The following is a 20331-nucleotide window of genomic DNA, read 5'->3' as shown; positions in this document are numbered from 1 at the left end:
TTCAGAAGGGGAGTCTTAGACATCCATGACAATGAATAAGTCAAAGATTGTCTCTTAGCTTCTCTAAGATACCTTCTGCAAAACAAAATCCACCAATCTTTCTAACTTCTCATTATCTCTTACCCATGCTAGAAAGTCAATGACATTTGGATTCTCTTGCTAGATAATTTGAAATTTTTATTTACTCTTTAAGATAAAAGATGAAATCTCTGAGTATTTTTAGCTCTTTGAATTCTCTTTCCCATATATTAGATGAAAACAATTTTGCACTTATTTGTCCAATCACTTTTAAAATTTAGATTACTAAATTTTACAAGAAGAAATTTTATAATTTCGTATAAAGAAGTCAGATCCCACCCCCACCCCCCGTGATGCTAAAATTTCATTCAGATCATACATTGTATTACTATTCTCTTTTCTTTGAGGTCCTTCTCAGACAGTGAAATATAGACTCTCGAGTGCACATAGCCAGAGTTTTAATCTGAGCTCTTTGGTCTAGATGTGTCCATTTGGATGACCTGCATCTTCAACCTTCAGTTTCCTTGTGAACTTTAGGTCTTATTTATTTTGCCTAAGTTTGGTGGAATTAGAAGTATGTGTCATCCATGACAGTCAGACATTATGAGTTGAAGGGTACTTGTGTGTACATATACTTTTCATAGGAACATTTCAATTTGTTACTTTCCCTGAGATCATCCAGACACTTAAGAGTTCAGACGTTATGGATGATACCAGCTAGATGTGCACGTGGCCAATATCTTTTCTGTGCACGTGTAGCCAAGCAGCTTTCAGAGGAGGAAGCACCATCACCTCCTAGGCGGCCTGATTAGTGTTTGTGCACAGTGCAACAAGTACCGTTTGGAATTAGTCAGTCAATAATTCTTTTAGATTTGTGCACAGTGCAACAAGAACCTTTTGGATTTAGTCAGTCAATAGTTCTTTCAAGGGCTATTTAACAAGGTTTATGGGGCTGAAAATGTATGTAATCTATAGGATCAAATGCTTACATTAGAGAGGTGATAAAGAAATGTAGTCATTAAGGAAAATAAATTTATCTTGGTGTCTTAAACTGCCCTTGCATTTCTGCTTTTACAAACTATGATCTATCTGAACCAAACTTTGCTCTTAAACTGTATTTGGGTGACAATTCACAACACATGGGCTGTAGCAGTGGAGCTTAGTGTCATTTTGGTTTGTTTTATGATATTTCCTGCATTCTCCTTGCCATGTGATCTTGAGGAGCCGCTTTGGGCCCTCTCAGGCCACTCCAGCCACACGGTAGTTCTTCACCTCTATGTCTGTGGAGTGTCTTGTTGGTGAATCTGTATATTCCCTTTCTCTCTATTTCAGGCCAAGAACTATTGTAACACTTCAATAGAAAGGCGTCTATATTTTTAATGTTTTCAGAGCATGCACTGTATTGCTTATGCTCTTGTTGTGTAATTGTGAGAGGGTTGCTGCCATCGTAGACCTTGTCAGCTTTGAGTTTTCTGTTTAAGTCTCAGACCGGTGCTTTCCTATCAGTGTCCAGTTCATTTTCTGAGTCCTTTTGGCTCCTTTCACCATGTTGGGGAAATGAGGATTAGGAATGATGGACATGGGGTAGTTTTCCATCCTTTGCTTGAGTATAGTGGATTCAGGCTGAAAGCTTGGCTACAATGAGGCTTCTCCATTTTTTAAAATGTGGTTGATGCCCAGCATAGTGGCATCTATTAGCAACAACAAGTGCCAGTTGCCCCAGCATTGTTGAAAGTCTCACTCTGACTTCTGGCCTTGGTTGAGAAGCTAAAAGGATATGAAGGAAGATAATACTAGGTAATGTTTGGGATTTCCAATAGCTCCGTGAGGTTTGTAGTAAACCCTTGAGAGTCATTCTGGAACTGTGGTGTTTGAGGCAGCCTCCGCTGAGAAGCCAAACTGCCTGGGGTCTCAAGTACTGTCTGTAACTGTAGGCTTCAGACACAGGTCTTTTTTTCTCTTTGGTGAGAGGAATTCTGCCATGTGTTCCACGCCTATCACCTTGCTTAGTCCTTACAGTAAAGGTGCATTAGGTGCCATTCCATTTTACAGAAGACTGACCCAAGGCTAAGATCAGTTCAACAGCTTGCTCAAGCACTTCCAAGCAGTAGTTGCAACTACAGTTGTACCCAGGGTTTGTTGGCCTCAAAGACTTGGCTCTTCACTGCTCTGGGCTTTTGCTATGTGCCAAGTGCTGTGTGCTCATGACAAGATTGAAGAGATGAATGTGTACATCCTTTGTATAGTGGGCTGTTATTGCTCTTGATGTGGTAAAAATATGTCCTGGAGCTTGGAACTGTTATTAATCCTTTTATGTTAGGATTGACATTTGCTTCATAATTTTTTATATAAATACTTTATACATTCAGTATTGTTCGTATTTCATCAAAGTCATGCTTCTTGATTTATAAAATGTTATTTTAATTTTCAAATCTTAACCCAGAGGGGGAAAAATCTATAATCTGCCCTCCCCTATAATGTCGTTAATTTTTGTTTGAAAAATAAAGAACATAGTAAATTGACCAGGATCTCTTTGCAGATTTTCTGGACTCTAGAGTCCAATAATTATAATTCTATAGAGGAGAGTAGGGTCTTTAAGATTCTAAAGTGACTTTAAAGGGTTAAGAATGTTGACACACATAGAGGAGGATTGATTGCTTCAGTGAGGGTGTTGAATGGAGCTCGAGACAGTGATGGATGCCTATAATTCCGGCATTTGGGAAGAGAGGCAGGAGGGTGAGGATTTATGGTTGTTCTTGGGGCTATAAAGAAAGTTCTAGGCTAGCCTGGGCTAGGTGAGGCCCTGCTTCAGAAAGAAAAAGATATTTGGAATGGTCAAAAAAAAAGTCATAAGCCTAGTTTACCTCCTTTGTGTGCTGGTTATTTTGAAAGCGAGCAAGCATATTGCTAAAATACTTAACCAACTTGTTTAATGTGTGTGCATTGCTGAAATACCCCCAAAGCCTGATTTTAAAATGCTTGGAAAATTTTTAAATTGCAAGAGGAAAATAAATGAACACTTACTCATGTTGTAACACTTTTCTGTAATTTACCTCAATTTCTGAGGTGGTCCTCTGGTACCTTTTTTTTTTTTTTGAGTTAGGAAGAGATTTTAAGGACTCATGATCCCCAGTAATTTGTTTAATTGTCTTAATGCTATCTTTATAATGATTTTAAGCTGTGGCTTTCTGTGAGCCAGTGCCCAGGTCTGGGTAATTGACATCCTGGCAGTGAGGTCTGTTTTCTTTTACTGGCTGGTGGCAGCCTCTGTGACCTCACAGGGTAGTTTTATAATATTTCAGCTTCTCTTAGCATTGCTGGGGAAGGCCTACCATGTGGCTTGGGGTTTCAGAAGTGGTAATTTAGGTATAAAAGAGAGTGTGAACCTTTGGAGACATAGCTCTGAAATACAAACAGTACTCTAAACTTAGGAACAATAGTATGAAATTTCTCTATCAGTTTCATCAAGATCTAGTTGCTGATATTTGAAATATAAAATTTCAGATTCTGCCTTTATTTTCAAAGCATGTGAATGTGTTAATTTTTATAGACGAGAAATCTGAACTTTTTCTTTCATAAATGGCATATATAAATAGAATCTATTTGGGGGGATGCGTAAGAAAACATAAACCAAGGAAAGGTAACCATCAGTCATATAAAAAACAGCTACGTATATAATGTACCCTGTGAGTGTTAATGTGAGCCTCAGGTGTACTTAGGCACAATCTGCTCAGAGACTTCTAAACAGGAAAATTCACTGGGGTGTAGTTCACACGTAGCACAAGTGGATATGGGGTTTGGAAAGGTATCAAGGTCTCCAGTTAAGAATCCAGATCATGGGGTTGTCTGTGGGGGTACCCCAGACCACGTCGTATGTACCTGGCACATTGAATTCTCCACCTGAATTCTTCCCACATTGGTTCTGATTTCCAGCGTCAGTGCTGAGTGATCTGGTAGCAGACACCCCAGTTTCTTTCCTCATTTCGCACTTACAGTCAGGGCTCTGTGTTCAGCTACTTGGAGACTCTCCCTTAAGGACTGACTGACCACCTTATACGGTGAAGCTCCACATCCCTTCTGGCTCCACCTGGGCCGTTCAGTTCTCTGTTAGCTGCAGGTTTCTTGTGTGCAGCTGACATTTTAGTTGAATTTTCTACTTAGGTTCTCCACTCTCTTTTGTCTACATCTTATTCCCATGTCAAGGTTATGCATGCTTGTCTTGACGCTTCCTGCATATAGTTCATTGCTTATGCCTTGTTGGCGATAGAATATGGAAAGAGCCATTGGCTGATATTTACCATCACAACCACTTTTTTGATTGTGCTTTAGAGTACTAGCACTATTCACACTGCTGTGCAATGCCTCCTCTTGCACACCTGAAACTATTATATTATACCATTACTCCCAATCCCAGCACTGCTTCTGACAATCTCTTTTCTTTTCTCTCTTTTTATATGTTTAACTACTTAGATACCCACTATTTATCTTTTGGGGATGGGCTTATTTCATCATCATAATGTTCTCAAGGTCCAAGTGGTAACATGAAATAAGCTTTTCCTTCTTTTTAAAGACTGAGTAGTATTTCATCCTTTGTATATACCACATTTTGTTTGTGAACACTTGAGTGGATATTTGGGTTGCTTCCACACCTTGACTATTTTGGATGGTATTGCCATTGCTATGATTGGGCATTGTATAAATATTTCTTTGTGATCATTCTTTAAAGTTTTGGACATTTTTTTTTCTTTTTGGCTTTTTGAGTCAGGGTTTCTCTGTGTAACAGTCCTAGCTGTCTTGGAACTAGCTCTTGTTGACCAGGGTGACCTCGAACTCAAAGAGATCCTGCCTCCCGAATTTTGGGATTAAAGGTGTGCGCCACCATTGCCCGACTTGGACATTTGTTTTTATGCCTAGGATAAATATTCAAAAGCTAAATGACCTGGTAATTCTATTATTGATTTCTTGAGGAACCGCTATCTTCTTTTCTATACTGACTGTATCATTTTGTACTTCTTCCAAGAGTCCATATGTGTTTTAATTTTTCTGTATTTCCTAACTCCTGCCAGCAATCAAACTAAGAGGCTTGCAATGCTAAATTTACACTCTTTCCCTGAACTCTACCTCAGCATCCCAGAATTTGATAGTGGACATTGTAACTAGATATGAGGTGATATCTCATAGCTTTGTATTGCACAAATAATTAGTATTTTCTATCATTATGACAAGATGTTACTACTAACTAGCTTATAAAGAGAGAATGTCTGTCTCACAGTCTTACATATTTGTGCACATGTTCAACTGGCTCCTTTACTTTGGTTTTTTTTGGCAATACGGCACATCATGGTGGCACACATGGCAGAAGCAAACCATAAGTACCATAAGCTAGGGATGAAGAGACAAGTGGGGTGTAGCGTGAATTCTAATTAGTATTAATAACAAAAACTCACACCTTTAATCCCAGCACTTGGGAGGCAGAGGCAGGCGGATCAATGTGAGTTTGAGACCTACCTGGTCTACAAAGGCTACTTCCACGATAGGCTCCAAAGCTACAGAGAAAGCCTGTCTTGGAAAAAAAAAAAAACATATCAAAGAAACCTCAGACTCAGCTATCTGTGGGTAAAAGCTGAAGGAATAACAGAATAGTACCATCATGGAGACCAAATCTCAACTCTGTGCCTTTGGAGAACATCTGTGATTCAACTATCATGAGTTAGAGACATGGGTCATGGTCTCACAATACTGCTGGCCATTTTTGCTTCCTCTTTGCAGCAAAAGAGATTGGTGTTCTTTACCCATTTTTTTTTTAAATCAAGTGTTTCATTGATGTTAGTAGTCTCATTTCTGTTTTTGCCTTTTTAAAAAAAGCCATTCCCAAATCTTTTATCATAACTCTTCTTTCCTGAACCTTTTCCTGGCTTCTTAGAGCCTTCAGTCTAGAGTTAGAACTTTGATCCAGTGATTTTTATGTTTACAGATGGTGTTAGGTGAGAGTCTAGCTTCTTTATTTTGGTAGGATTTTTTTTTTTGAAAATTCATAATTTTGCTAGGTAGTGGAGGCACATGCCTTTTAATCCAAGCAGCAGGGAAGGAGAGGTAAGGGGATTTCTGAGTTTAAGGTAGCTTGGTCTACAGAAAGTGTTCCAGGACATCCAGAGCAACACAGAGAAACCCTGTTTTTGTTTTTGTTGTTGTTGTTTGTTTTAAATCTATAATGTAGCCTTTGTAAAAAAAAAAGTCAGCATATTCAAAAGCCTTCCTGCCTTTACCAAAGGCCTGTTCAGGGCAAGGAAGCATACACAATGTGCCAGGGTTTCATCTCAGTGTGGTCTAGCACTCTAACGAAGGAGGAATTTTTCATATTCAAACATAATTCATAATTTAACATTGGAGTTTCTGATAAGAGAGCCAGGTGTGCACTTGATCTTCAAAGTCTGTGCACATAGTGCATCTCATCAAGAAGTTATCTGAATTCTTTTATAAAATTCCTAAAAGTGCATCAGCGTATCAGCGTGCTGCCCACTAGACACTTCCTCTCATGGTGTGATCTACAGATTCTCCCACATTCTCTCCCTTGTCATACTGTTAGTCCTTGAGTTATGAGCTACTCTGAACTCTCTCTCTCTCTCTCTCTCCCTCTCTCTCTCTCTCTCTCTCTCCCTCTCTCCCTCCCTCCCTTCCTTTCTTTTTTTGGAAACATTTTTTTTTCTTATTTTACGTACCAATCCCAGTTCCCACTTTCTACCCTCCTCCTGCTCCGTCCACCATCCTCTCCTTAGAAAGGGTAAGGTTTCTTCATGGGGAGTCAACAAAGTTTAGTACATCTCTTTGAGGCAGAATCAAGCCCCCTTCCAATGTCTAAGCTGAGCAAGGTATCCCTCCAGAGAGAATGGGCTTCAGAAAGCCAGTAAAAGCAGTAGTGATAAATCCTGGTCCCACTGCCAGTGGCCCTACAGACTACCCCAGCCATACAACTGTCACTGGCATTCAGAGGGCCTCCTTTGGTCCTATGTTGGTTCCCCTGCTGTCCAGAGCAGCTCACAGTCCAGAGTCTGTGAGCTCCCACTAGCTTAGTTCAGCTGTTTCAGTGGGTATCCCCACCATGGTCTTGACTCCTTTGCTCACATTATTGCTCCTCCCTCTTCCACTGGACTCTGGGAGCTTGGCCCAGTGCTCTGTTGTGAACTATTCTTTTGCTGGGTTGAGTAAAATTTGTTAGTAAATTTTCATCTCTGAAATCTGAGAGCTGTCATGGCAACAAATTGAGTCACCTGCAAAGATTCATGGGGTCAAGCACTCAGCCTTCACCATAACAGTACCATTGTATCAACCCTGCTGCGCTTAATTTTACTTTAGTTTTTTTCCCTGGAGTATAAAACTTCTGTTCTGTAGGGAGTTTAAGTCTATGAGATGATGTCTGGAGAAGATCCATGGTCTTGCTCTAAACTGTATCTCACATTCCTCAATTTAGGAAGGATACGTTTTCTGTTCTTTTGAGAAGTGTGTACAAAACCTTGCATTGTTATATATGTCATATGTGTGATGGCTCCACGTTTTTCACACACTTAATATATATGTAATTTATTGTATAAAATATGTATATATTAATATATATTTGTGATTTTTGAGAGTCATGTATTATCCTCATTAGATAGGTTTTGAATGGATACCAAGAAAAATCAATATCTTGCTTGAAAAATCTGTCTGTCTACTACTTACCTAACAATATTTGTGCATGTATATTTGCATGTATGCAGAAGTATAGACCACTGGTGAGAATCAGCTCTCTTCTTTTATCACGTGGTACCCAGGGTTCAAACTTTGAGAGCCAGTTATGACAGCAAGCTCCTTTACACACTGAGCTACCTTTCTGGTCCTATATTCTGCCTTTTTGAAAGGTATAATTTTCTACTTCCCCATTTACAAGGCTGGATCTTCTGTTCAGAATGAAAATTCTTCACATAGAGTGGATGCTCAGTTTTTATATTTTCTGTAAGGAAATAAAATTTTGTTTATAAACCATAGTTTAAAATTTCTTAATACACACTGCACTAATACTGCCTGTAACATCAAGTTGTCACTGAATGTTAGGGCCATTTCAATATATTACATTGTTTTAAGAGGAGGGCAACAAACCATTGAGGAGGGTCAATAATTCATCTAGGGTGGGGTGGGATACAGTTATCGATGCACTGATTCTCAATTTTTTGATTATTCTTAATTAGTCACTATACATCAAGTTGATGCTTTCAGTGAAACACAGTCTCATGGTAGCATCAGAGAACTGCCATGTAAGGATGTATCAATATGATTGTCTTGCAGAGTACTTTAGCTTATGGTAGTTGTACTGCGTATTAAGAAATCTCATACATGGTGTTGTTGTTGATGGTGGTGATGGTGGTGGTGGTGTGTGTGTGTGTGTGTGTGTGTGCGCGCGCGCGCGCGCGAGCGCACATACATGTAAAGGTCATCAAATATTCTGTTCTATTATGCCTCGCTTTAGTCCCTTGAGACAGATTGGCTGAATTTGGAGCTTACCCTTTGTAGACTAGGCTGGCCTGCCCGCAAGCCCCAGAAATCCTATCTCCTTGCTCACTATCTCCTTGCTCCAACTGTGGGGTTACGGATACCCACAGCCATGCTTAGTGTTTAAGGGTACTAGGGATCCTAATTCATGCCTTCATATGGTTAAGCCTTCCTACCCATCGAGCCAACTTCACGTGAATGACCATTAAAACTTGTAATTTGCTTTACCTCACAGCACCAAATAAAATAAATCATCTAATTTCGTATTTGATATCAAAGTCTAGACCATTGTTTGTGAGCCATTGAAATGCTATGTGTTGTGATTCAAAGTTATTCCTCTGTTTTTGGTTAAAGACAGTTGTATCTGACAAAATCTTAGGGTTACTTTTGAACTATAATGTGGTTTTTAGTTTACTTAGGAATTATGGGAATTTCATTTCAATAATGGAGAGTCATATCCTTTGGCAGTTTAATCCAGATAATCCCTTGACAACTTCATCTGTCAGCAATAGAGTGAAAAGTGTTGTTATCTTGTTTTTTGTTTTTTTTAACCTTAATTTGACACATAGTTTTACTGCATTCAGGCTTCTTTACTCATTTTTATTTTGTTTTTTGGTTTATTATTTATTTAAAGTTAATTTATATTTTATTTAATTAATATTTAATATATTTATTATTCAGTTTATTATATTTATTTTATTCTCTTAAGTTTTAAAATATAGAAAAATATGGATTATATGAATATATAGAAAAGCAGAGTTCTTATCCAACCAAGATCTAGTTGTGGTTTATATATTTTATTAGAAAAAGCATTAATTTGATGTGAATACTCAAAATTTATGAAAATATGATACATACATATATTCATATATTGCATGCCTATTTATATTTGTTTAGCATATATACTATATATAATTCGAATTATTTAATATGTGTATTTAAACAAATATGTATATTTAAGCTTAAAGAAATTTGGCTAGAAAAATATTGTGGACAAAGGTATAGTTTATATACCTATTCCCAGATCTGTTCAATTTCATTTATACAATAAATGAAAGCATCCAGAAATTGAAAGTTCACTGAGACTGCTTTTCTGCTTCTTCTGCAGATGTATTGGTAAATGACTCTCTGCAAGTCAACAGATTAAAACAAATAGAAACTTAATTTATTAATCCTTTATTTGACAGGTTGGAGTTCAAAGTATTTGTTAGATGTGAAAGGAAGTGAAGATCATTCAATGCCTTGCTGATAAAGGTAAAGTCATGGTAATTATTCAGGACTTTGTGACACTTGATAGGTGACATTGTTTTTTGATATTGACTTTATGGTCTGCTGAAATCAAGAGAAAGATATAATTTATACGATGAGTGGAATGTGTGGTTGTTCCTCTAATTATCACCAAAAGTACACAAGATAAGGTGAACTGGTATAAATCAACATGACAGAGTGGATGTGGGTTTGTTCTGGAAGGAGCAAGAAGCTCATTTCTTTTACTTGTAATCTTGGCTTACACACTTAGTCTGTTCCCCAAACATTTACACACTCAGTGATGACCTTTTCTCCAGTATTGATGACTTCATTATGATAACATTTTTCAGGTTTGTACAAACCAGATTACAAAATTATTCCGCTTCCAGGCAAACTTATTCCACCACTCTTTTCTGGCTAATAGTTCCAATGACTTCTCCGATTTTAGGAGGAGATGTGAGGTGGGTGGTACATGCTGGCTATGATGTCACCAGTAGGATGTGCTGAAGAGGTGGAGGCAGGAGGAGAATGAATTTGGGGCCTGCTTGACCAACACATTTCCAAAGGGCTGAAGAGATGCCTTAGCGGTTAAGAAAAGTTGCTGCTCCTTGAGAGGACTTGGGTTCAACTGTCGTGGTCCATGGATCAGCACCACATCTGGGCACCATTATGTCGGTGTCCGGTGCTAGCCCAGACCATAAATTATTTCTCTTGACCAGACCCCAACATAAACTATCTCTCTCTGGACTGGCGTGGAGGCAAGGGAATGAAGACACAACTCACATGGTTTTATCAGGAGGGAGATTCTCCGTGGTCCCTCATGAAGTCCTGAGTTCACATCCTGAAGAATTCCTCTCGCTTTATTCCCCAAATAGTCTTTACACCAAAACTTAGGGGAAATACATTAGCAATCTGTTTCCTAGGTAACCAGGTGAATGGTTTTTAGTCACATCCACATCTACTTATCTATTGTGTGTGGTAGCTGTCACTAGGCTTGAGTCAGCAAGCATCTCTATCAGGCATCCTCCAAATTACAAAGCAGGAAGCAAAACAACATCCTGACCTTTTATTAGGTAGCGACAGCCTGTCTGGAAGGTTATGTGACCACTTCAGGTGGGGCCTATGTCTTGATAACCTGGCTGCCATACCATATAGAAATATGGGCCTACATTCAACTTCCAGCACCCACATGGTACCTCATGACTGTTTAACTCCAGTTCCAGGGGATCTGACTCCCTCTTCTAGGCACTAGACACACAAACAGGTAAAATATCCATATATATTAGATAATAAAACAATAAAATAAGTAAAATTAAATAGAGTTGACAATTGTAACCTTTGTCCCTTGTTCTTTTTGTAACAAAGAACAATTTGCCCTAGGGGACAACTCCCTAAGTCATAGCCCTAGTCGAGAAAGGAAATAAAAGGCTCTAGAAGCCTTCAGACACAGTTCTTAGAGTTTTCAAGCAACTATATCACAGGTGAACAAATATATACAAGGCAACACAGTAAAAGAACATTGCAGGTATAATCAAAATATTTAAGAATCCGGATGCCAGATTTTGTAAGTCAACTTAGATGGGTGCTTTATTTTTGGGGGGAAGATAGAGGATAAGTGAAAACTAAATATGACAAAAATTAATAAAAAAACTTACTAGGTGCTGCAGTGAGATTAAACTGGTTTATATTTCATTAAGGGGAATATAAGCAAAGAGAAGAGATCAGAAGTATGCCGAGTGACCTGATCGATGTCTGTTTTGTCTGAGTGTTGCAGGCTGAACTGGCTCATAATAACGATATCAAAATGTACTTGTTTTTTTTTTAACATCTGTTCCAATAAGAAACAAGAAGAATTAAAACTATGCATTTTTAATTCTTCTTGTTTCTGTCTATCTATCTACCTATATGTCTGTCTGTCTACCTACCTACCTACCTACCTACCTACCTACCTACCTACCTACCTACCTACCTACCATGAGGCAAAGTTTCTCTCTGTAGCCCTGGCTGTCCTGGAACTCACTCTTTAGATCAGTCTAGCCTCAAACTCGGAGTTTCACTTCCTTTTTTTCCAAAGCGCTAGGATTAAAGGCATGAACCCCCATGCCTGGCAAGAACTATGCATTTTAATGTACCTTTTCTCATTGGGTTCTTTTTGTTTGTTTTTGTTTTGTTTCATTTTGTTTTGAGACAGGGTTTCTTTGTGTAGCCTTGGCTGACCTAGAACTAATTCTAGACTAGGCTGGCCTAGAACTCAGAGATCTGCCTGCCTCTCTGCCTCCCAGCTGCTCAGATTAAAGGTGTGTGCCACCACCACCCAGCTGGATTCATTTTTTAAGTCTTTAAATCATAGTAAATATACCCAGTAAAGTTTTTAAGTGATACTTTTGTATATTTATCAAAGTTTTTATTTATTTCTTAAGATTATTACAAGAAATGTTGATTACATATATTTTAAAAACATTTATGTATATAGGTGGTGGATTTGTGTTTGTGTACCGTGTGTGCAGTGCCCAGGGAGTCTAGAAGAGGGTGGTGTATCTCTTAGAACTGAAGTTATAAATAGTTGGTGGCTGTCGTGTGGGTGCTAGGAATTGAACTTGTGTCTTCTGGAAAAGCAACCAGTGCTCTTAATTTCATGTCATCTTCCAGCTCCCTGGTTAGATACTTTTTAAATAAAAATGACTAAATCTTATTTTATGTGCATGAGTGATAGTCTACATGTACGCATGTGCACCACATACATACCTGGTTCCTCTGGAGTCCAGAAGAGTGCATTGCATTTCCTGGAAGGGGAGTTAATACACTCCATGTGGGTGCTAGGAACTGAACTCAGATCCTCTACAAGAGCAGCAAGTGGTCCTAACAGCTGATCCATCTTTCTGGCTCCTGGATATATAATTGTAAGTTATTTCCATTGGTTAAGTATTTTAATGTTAAGTTTACTTTTGGTCTTTAAAAATATTTTCAAATAATTAATCAAGGTATAATAATTTACATTATTTAATATAATTAAATATAATTTAATATAATTATGAAATATCTAATGCTTAGATCATGGTAAATTAACACATCCAACACCTCAATCATTGTTTCAAAATTGAAATTTTCAGTATGAAGAATTTTGTTTGGAGAACTGTATCACATACCTCTGGTGCTGTCTTTGCGCAGTTGCAAACATCCCTGAAGTAAAGGTTGGCATTTATCACAGTCCTGTTGAAAGGACTGCGGATCTGTAGGTAGAAGATGGGAATCGTTCAGGCTGTGGAAGAAAAGGCTGTGGATCTTGTGCAAGGTCCTTGGATCTAAGTGGGATCTAAGTGGTCTTCTCTTTTTACATCTTGTTCACATGTAAGGGATTTCTTCTGCTTCATACACTTACTGTGGTGTGCTTCCCTCACCAGAGGCTCAAAGTTTATGTTGTGCAGCTTTGCATGGAACCTCAGTGGGCCAAAATCAACCTCCCCTTTGTAAAGTAATAATGGTATAGATTTTATTATCATTGTGCACAAAGTTGACTGCCAAACTTGTTTATCAGAAGCATGGGGTTTCTTTATAAGGGGAAATGACTGGGAAGATAAGAAACCAATAGCTTGTGGTCACCCCCAACATTAGCACTTCGGGTATGGGGCAGAGCATGGCTAGCCTTCTGAGGACCAGGGTGAAGTGTTTGAAGAAGGTTTTTATCCATTTTGTGAACATGTTTCCAATTGTTGAAGGCTAATCTTGATGGTCATATTTCCTGGATTGATTGATGCCTAGGGAATTAGTAAAGTATTCCTCTGGTATGCTCTGAGGACATTTCTGGGGAGGATTGATATGTGAAAGAGTAACTAACTGGGACAGATCTGCCTTGAATGTGGGTAGCGTAGTCCAATATGCTGGGGACCTGGAAGGGAGAAAAGCAGAAAAAGCTAAAGTGAGCATCTAAGAACCATTCCTTTTGAAGGTCTCTAATATCTACCAGACTCCACCTTCTTTAGCAGTTCAGTAGGACTCTTAGCAGGGACATACATAATGCTTCTAGGTCTTTCAATTTCTACTTACATGGCATCATGGAACCAGCAGCTTCAGAGCAGCTGGCAATGTGGTCCTAGCTCATTCCCACAGGAAAAGGGCCCTTTACCAGATGTGGGGTGAGGCTATTGCTCAGTCACATTAGCAGACTGCAGAGGGAGATTTCTAGTCACTGATATCGATAACTCAGAAAAGCAGAGGCAACCTCACCTTGCAAACTAGGCTATATAGTTAGAGGTTGCCTGTAGGATTTTTTCCCCAAGAAATGACACTAAAGATATTTTGAGTACTGACTCATGGTAGATTCCTGCTGTGTGGGAGAAAGACGGCTATCAAGTGCATACTAGGACAATGGGAGTGGCTCAGCTTGGGAGGTAAATGTGTAACTATGTCACTGAATAATGAGATGAAGGAATTTAGAGGCTGTAATACATTTATCCTAATTTATCCAGGAATAGCAATAATTAAAATAATTCAATTGCACTGCCTATATTATCCAGCAATAATAATATTTAACAGTGTCCTTAATAAGACATTTGGTAACAAGATAAAAATCACTAGATCTATGATAGCATTTCCATATATTTTTGGGAGTATCTTTTTATTTTATTATTATTTTTTTTAAAGACAGGGTCTGGGGCTAACACCCTGGTCTGGTCTAGAACTTGTGACCCTCCTGCCTCAGCCTCTTGAATATTGGAATTCTAGGCATGCATCATCATTCTCAACTTGAGACTATTTTAGAGCTTTTTTGTTGTTTTGAGACGTTTCATTACTTAACCAAGGCTAGCTTCAAAAGTCTTTTTGTAGCTGGGGCTAGACTTAAACCTTAAAGCTCTTTAAACAAACTGCAAAGATACCTTCTGAAATGCTGCATGTCTTGTTTTTATTTCAGGAGCACAGGCAAGGCTGCTTTCAATTAATAGCAGTGTTATGAAAATCTCTCATTAGATTTAGGGGAAGATTTGTATCCCAATGTTTTCATGTGGTAGTAGTATTCCTTTGCATTATTAAGCTTTGAATCCTTCAGTGGTTTCTTCAGAAAATTTCAACAAATTTCCTTTAAAGATTTAGTTTTATTTTAATTAATATTCATGAATTTGGCATCCTTTCCAAAAATGTAGGGAGCCAAGTCATTGACAATGAGCTGAACTTAGGAATTTTGTTTTATGGGCTTTAGATGAATCAAGAAAGCAGAAACTCATTATCTGTGGATTGGCCATTGAGAGTTACTTTCCTACTGGGGTTAGAACACAGGAATCGTTACCATGGAGGTGAAGGTACCTAGATAGGCTTCTTCTCTCTTTGCTTTCATTTCCTATTTGGTTCTGGAAAAAGTGAGTCTTTTTCATTAACCCAATTGAAAAATGGGGCACTGACCTGAACAGAGAATTTTCAACAGAAGAAGTTCAAATGGCCAAAAGACACTTAAGATCATGCTCAACCTCCTTAGCGATCAGGGAAATGCAAATCAAAACAACTTTGAGATATCATCTTACACCTGTCAAATTTGGGCTTTATCATGTGACACCTAGGATTGGCTGTGATCTGGTCCACTTTCAGAAAATGGGCTCCCCAAATTTCAATTAATTGTCTCTACATTTTTATTTATTTGTTTTACTTCTGATATGCTTTCTAAACGTTTGTATGTAATGTGTGAGCTCCCTACCATGTGTTTTTCAGTTTATTTGTTACAGTTTTAGCTTCTTAACAGTTTGCTTGAAGCCCGTATGGAAGAGCTACCAGCTCTTTTCCTGTCAGCTGAATATTCCAATACTGCCTTGGTGATTTTGCTTTAATAACCTTACTAAAGCACAGAACTTCCATATTACATTTTCAGATCTCATCAAAGTTTCGGTGTAATTTCTTCTGGTTTTTAAATACCCTGATTAGAATCTTGATGGTAATTATGTATAACAGATGCTGATAATTTCTTTCTGGATCTATTTTGTCATTCATGGTTTCTAACACTCTAGAGAGTAGTTGCTATTCCTAGATGTCAAAACTGTGGCACAAAGAAGTTAGCAGGCTTAGCTAGGGTAATAAAATAAGAGCTGGCATTTGAACTATTTGAACCACTCCTATGCTACTTGCCACTGCCCCATACTTCCTCAGAGTACAGAATTTAAAAAGTGCCTTCAATACAAATTTTATCAATGAAAAGCATCATGGCAAGCATCGGATGCATTCAATGTTTTTAATTTAGTTTAATCAATTAAATAATTTTGATTTCCCCCTCTGTTACCCAGTGATTATATTTATCTGATTATTGGTCAGAAGATCTATAGACAGATGTTTCCATTATTACAGGCTGAAACTAACATTTTGGGAAAGCCTTTTCACCTAACCTTAGCTCAAAGTATATTTTAAAGTCTTTGCACTTCTGGACAAGGCTGTATTAAATAGTGAAGAGTTAGATTTAAACATAAAGTTTGATAGCATTGTAGTTGTTGTTATTGCCAGGATTGTCTTAAGTCAGGCTTTCTACTGTTGTGATAAAATACTGTAACCAAAATCAACTGGAGGGGGAAAGAAAAAGGTTTGCCTCATCTTACTGCTTGTAGTCCATCATTCAGGGAAGTCAGGGTCGGAACTCAAGGGAGGAAGTGATGGAGAGAGGCCATGGAGAAATGCACTTCCTGGTTGCTCTCATGCTGTGTTCAGCCTTCTTATCACACACAGGACCACCAGCCTCGGGGTGGAACCACCCACCATAGGTTGGGCACTCTTACGTCATCACTAATGAAGAAAAGGCACCACAGTCTTGCCCATAGGCCCATGTGATGATGATGAGGGTATTTTCTCAATTGAGGTTCCTTCTCCCCAATGACTTTAACCTGTGTCAGGCTAACGTAAAACTAGCCAGCATTTAGATTTCAGTATTATTTAGACTTCTTAGACTAAGCTTAATTGATTTCAGATTTATGTTTTTGGTAGTTCCTGTTTAATGGTATTCATCCAGAGCCTAAGGGAAGTGAAGGTAACTAGGAGATAATTGTCTTATTACATAATGTTGCAAAGACAATAGATAGAAGATTGTGTCAGTGTACTTTGACTTTTAGAGAAACATTTAAATTCTGTTTAAATTAAGTACATCTCTCATTTACTAAAACAGAATTGTCCCAGCAGAAAAGACACTTCTAAAGTTAGCAGCACATCATATATCTTTTATTTATTTTTATTCAAGAGCTTGGAGAATATCAGAATAACACATGGGTGCTGTGCAAACTCAAGGCAGAACAATTTGCCTTCAAAACCAAGAATTAAAATGGTTTTGTAACACACTCTTGGAGATGGCCTAACCTCACTTTAGTCATTCAAAGATGGAAAGAATGCCACATGAGGATTGGGTGGAGAGAAAAGCTGGGTGCAGCGTCCAAGCCTGGGCAGGTTTTGACCCTTACTTCAGGAGTGAAATGTGACAGTGAACGCCAGCTTCAGGAGAGTCCAGCTCTAGAAGTAATCTTCGTAAAACAGGCCGATATATGATCTGGGTCAGTGAGTGAGAAGAAAATAAAGGGTCTTACTCTAAAGGACAAGTCGGTAGCTTAAGCCTGCCTGCTCAGATGACTGAATCTGTGAGACTTTGAAAAGCGTATTTCCTTCTCTAGAGCGGGGCTCAGCTCCAGGCTGTCGATTGCCAAGAAGCTGTGTAGTGAATTTAATGGATGCTCAGGTTTGGATAGCGGTATGAAAAAAGGCCCCTTTCTTGCTGTCCTCCACTGTTTACTGGCCAAAGAAGATTTGGAGAAATAATATTTTTTCCATCAATTAAATTTCAAAATGACTTTGTCTTCCTTTCCACAAAGGACAAGATATGTCTAATATAGCATGGTGTGGAAACACGGTAGGATATTTCTTTTAACTTCAGGATGTATAGACTGTTCTTTCACCAAACATATTTTATGGAAACAGACATATGGCTGCTTTAAACAAGAAGCTTCACCTTCTTCCTCAGAGAATTGGCAACAGAAAAGGCTGGCAAATTGCCCTCAGCCTCTCCATGTTGTCCTTGTTGTTACTGTTCTGCAGCCTTGCACGTGTCCGGTGCTGTACTAAATACTCAATTTACTGTTTCATCCGTCTTCTAGAATGCTCTCCAGGAGTGCGATTTTATAGCCCTGATTTTAAAGATGAGAGAAACGAGACTATCAGGATTTGTATGCCTAATCTTGGATACTAAATCTAGAAAAGGTAGGGGGTAGAGATTTTAACTGGGGTTTCAATGCTGGCCTAAGAGTAGTTTTAAAAGCTTAAAAGTTGTCTCGGCTACAGCTCTCAACTTGATACAGCTTGGATTCATTTGAGCAAACCTCATTGGGAGACTGTTCACAGCAGATTAGCCTATGGTCATGTCTGTGTGGTTATTATCTTGATTAATGATTGTTGGAAAAGGACTCAGACCACTGTGGGCAGCACCATCCCTATGCAGTGGTCCTGGGTCATATAAAATGCTAGATGATCAGAAAACCAAGGAGTGAGCCAGAAAGCAGGGTATTTCTGGTGCTTTCTGCTGTAGTTCCTGTTTGAACTCTTGTCTGGCTTCCTGCGACGATAGACTGTAACCTGTAAGCCAAAATGAACCTTCATCTCCCTAGTTGCCTTTGGTCATGATGTATATCTATCATGACAGCAGAAAAGGAGGCAATCACAACTGTGTACACCTTTCCCATGGGATTCTTCAGACTTCCTTAGTGGTCTTGAGGCAAAGGTAAAAATAACTGGGTTTCTAAAGAGCATTTACCAGATATTATAGTGATAAATATAAGATGTTGGTTCCTTGTATTTTGGTGTCCAGTAAAAATTAATTTGATAATGTACCTTCAGGGATACTTACAGCTATGGTCTGAACTTTCTCTTGGCAGGATTATGAAAGGCAGTGGGATTGTTCCTGGCACAGTCTCTGGGTCACACTGTATTTGTAGGATGTCCCCAGTGTTTAGTTTTCTAACCATCTTCCTTCGCTTTCCCTTTTGTGAAGAACTGCAGAGTTATTGAAAGTCTCTTCCCCAACTAAGGGAAGATCCTCGGCTGGACTTCAACCCACAGCTCCTTGTTTTAAGAAGTGATTGTGCATCTCTGATAGCTTTTTGGCACAGGGTGGTAGTCAACTGTGAAATCACATATCGTATTTTACACGTATTAATTTTCTAGTCCCTGACTGTTTCCTAGTCTGTGAGGAGTCTGTTAAAACAAGATAGGACAGAGTGCTTTGCACCCCATCACACCTCTAGGTGTTTTCATCTTTTATTGTCTATCTCTGGTGCCAATCATTGCAGCAGAGATAAATTATTCCCCAAGGGCCTCTTCCGCGTCACTGACATACCACTTATTTGCTTCTTGTGTACATAGCTCCTCTGTTTCCACAAAGAATGTTCATGCAAAAAGATCAGTTTATTAATGTTAGTTTTTGTCCATAGGTAATATATTTCATAACACATGTACTAATTAATAGATAATATAAATCTGTTACTGTAATGGTGATTGCAATATTTAGTATATTTTTTAATATATGTGTCATAATGATATAAGATGTAATATAATTTATATAAATGCATTATAGGTAGGCCCCTCTTTGTCTAATCTTTTTGCATTTCATAATCATATTGTGTAACTGGAAGGTAAATAGAAGATAGAAGTAAATATTTTTATTTAGGTTTGCTCAATACATTTAAAATACAGAAAAATGTAAGGTGCAGAATATAAGTGGATTTTTTGCATAAGGTATTTTTTCCTCATTGTCGTATTGTAACAAGTTTGTTTTGTGATTTCTTCTCAAATTTAGTGTTTAAAAATTTAAATTTGCAAACTTCTAATTACTCACACTTACATAATAGAGCATTTAGGGTAATAATAGGAGTTAGTTGGAATTACACACTTGTAGCTTACCAAACATGGGCAAGGACAGATACATACCTCTGTTCCTTGTAGGACTAAAGATAATGTCAACACATTGAATGCATTTGAAATGAAGCTACTTAGTTAAAGCCTTAAAAGACTAACTTACTTGGGATGATGTCCTAGCTAACTACTTAATGTTCTTGGTTGTTCAAGAAATTGAGTTCAAGTTATTTAACTGTAGCAAATCCTTCAACTGGATAAGAGTTATCATCACTCTAGTGGCATTTTCGATGTTCTACTTAATGATATTTAGGTGTTTAGAATTTTCAAATATAGACAATGTCATTTTGTGAAACAATACTTCAGATACTTCATACATACATTTTGTGGCCTTGGAAAAGCTGCTTCAGTCAAAACATTTTGCAGCATTACTTGGATTTCTATTACGTTGGAGGGTGGTTTTTTTTTCCCCTTGAATGCATGTTGAACTTGTGACTTTAAGTCACAGTAGACTGACAGAAGTGATGTCGTCTAGTTTCTAGGCATCTAGAACTTCTACTGCTCGCTCTCCTTTCGAAACTCTGCCACTGTCATGAGTAAGACCAAGGACAGGATAGCCTGTTAGCAGGTGAGCCACCCGGAGGAGCAGAGGAGCAGAGTCAAGTTCATCCATCCAAGGTCAGCCTT

The 20331-nt window shown here is 38.3% G+C and overlaps 1 protein-coding gene across 2 annotated transcripts in view; it reads left to right on the top strand.

Annotated features, from left to right (window-relative positions):
• Nucleotides 1–20331, top strand: part of Bmpr1b (bone morphogenetic protein receptor type 1B) — a 296535-nt gene that overhangs the window by 82976 nt on the left and 193228 nt on the right. For both annotated transcript variants that reach the window (XM_026784078.1, XM_026784079.1), the window contains exon 2: nt 9729–9795. The gene's annotated coding sequence lies outside the window, so the exon portion shown is untranslated. The remainder of the gene's footprint in view (nt 1–9728; nt 9796–20331) is intronic.

This window comes from Microtus ochrogaster, chromosome 21 (assembly GCF_000317375.1).
Source record: "Microtus ochrogaster isolate Prairie Vole_2 chromosome 21, MicOch1.0, whole genome shotgun sequence".
Classification (NCBI taxonomy): Eukaryota; Metazoa; Chordata; class Mammalia; order Rodentia; family Cricetidae; genus Microtus; species Microtus ochrogaster.
This window is presented reverse-complemented; position numbering and strand designations above follow the sequence as displayed.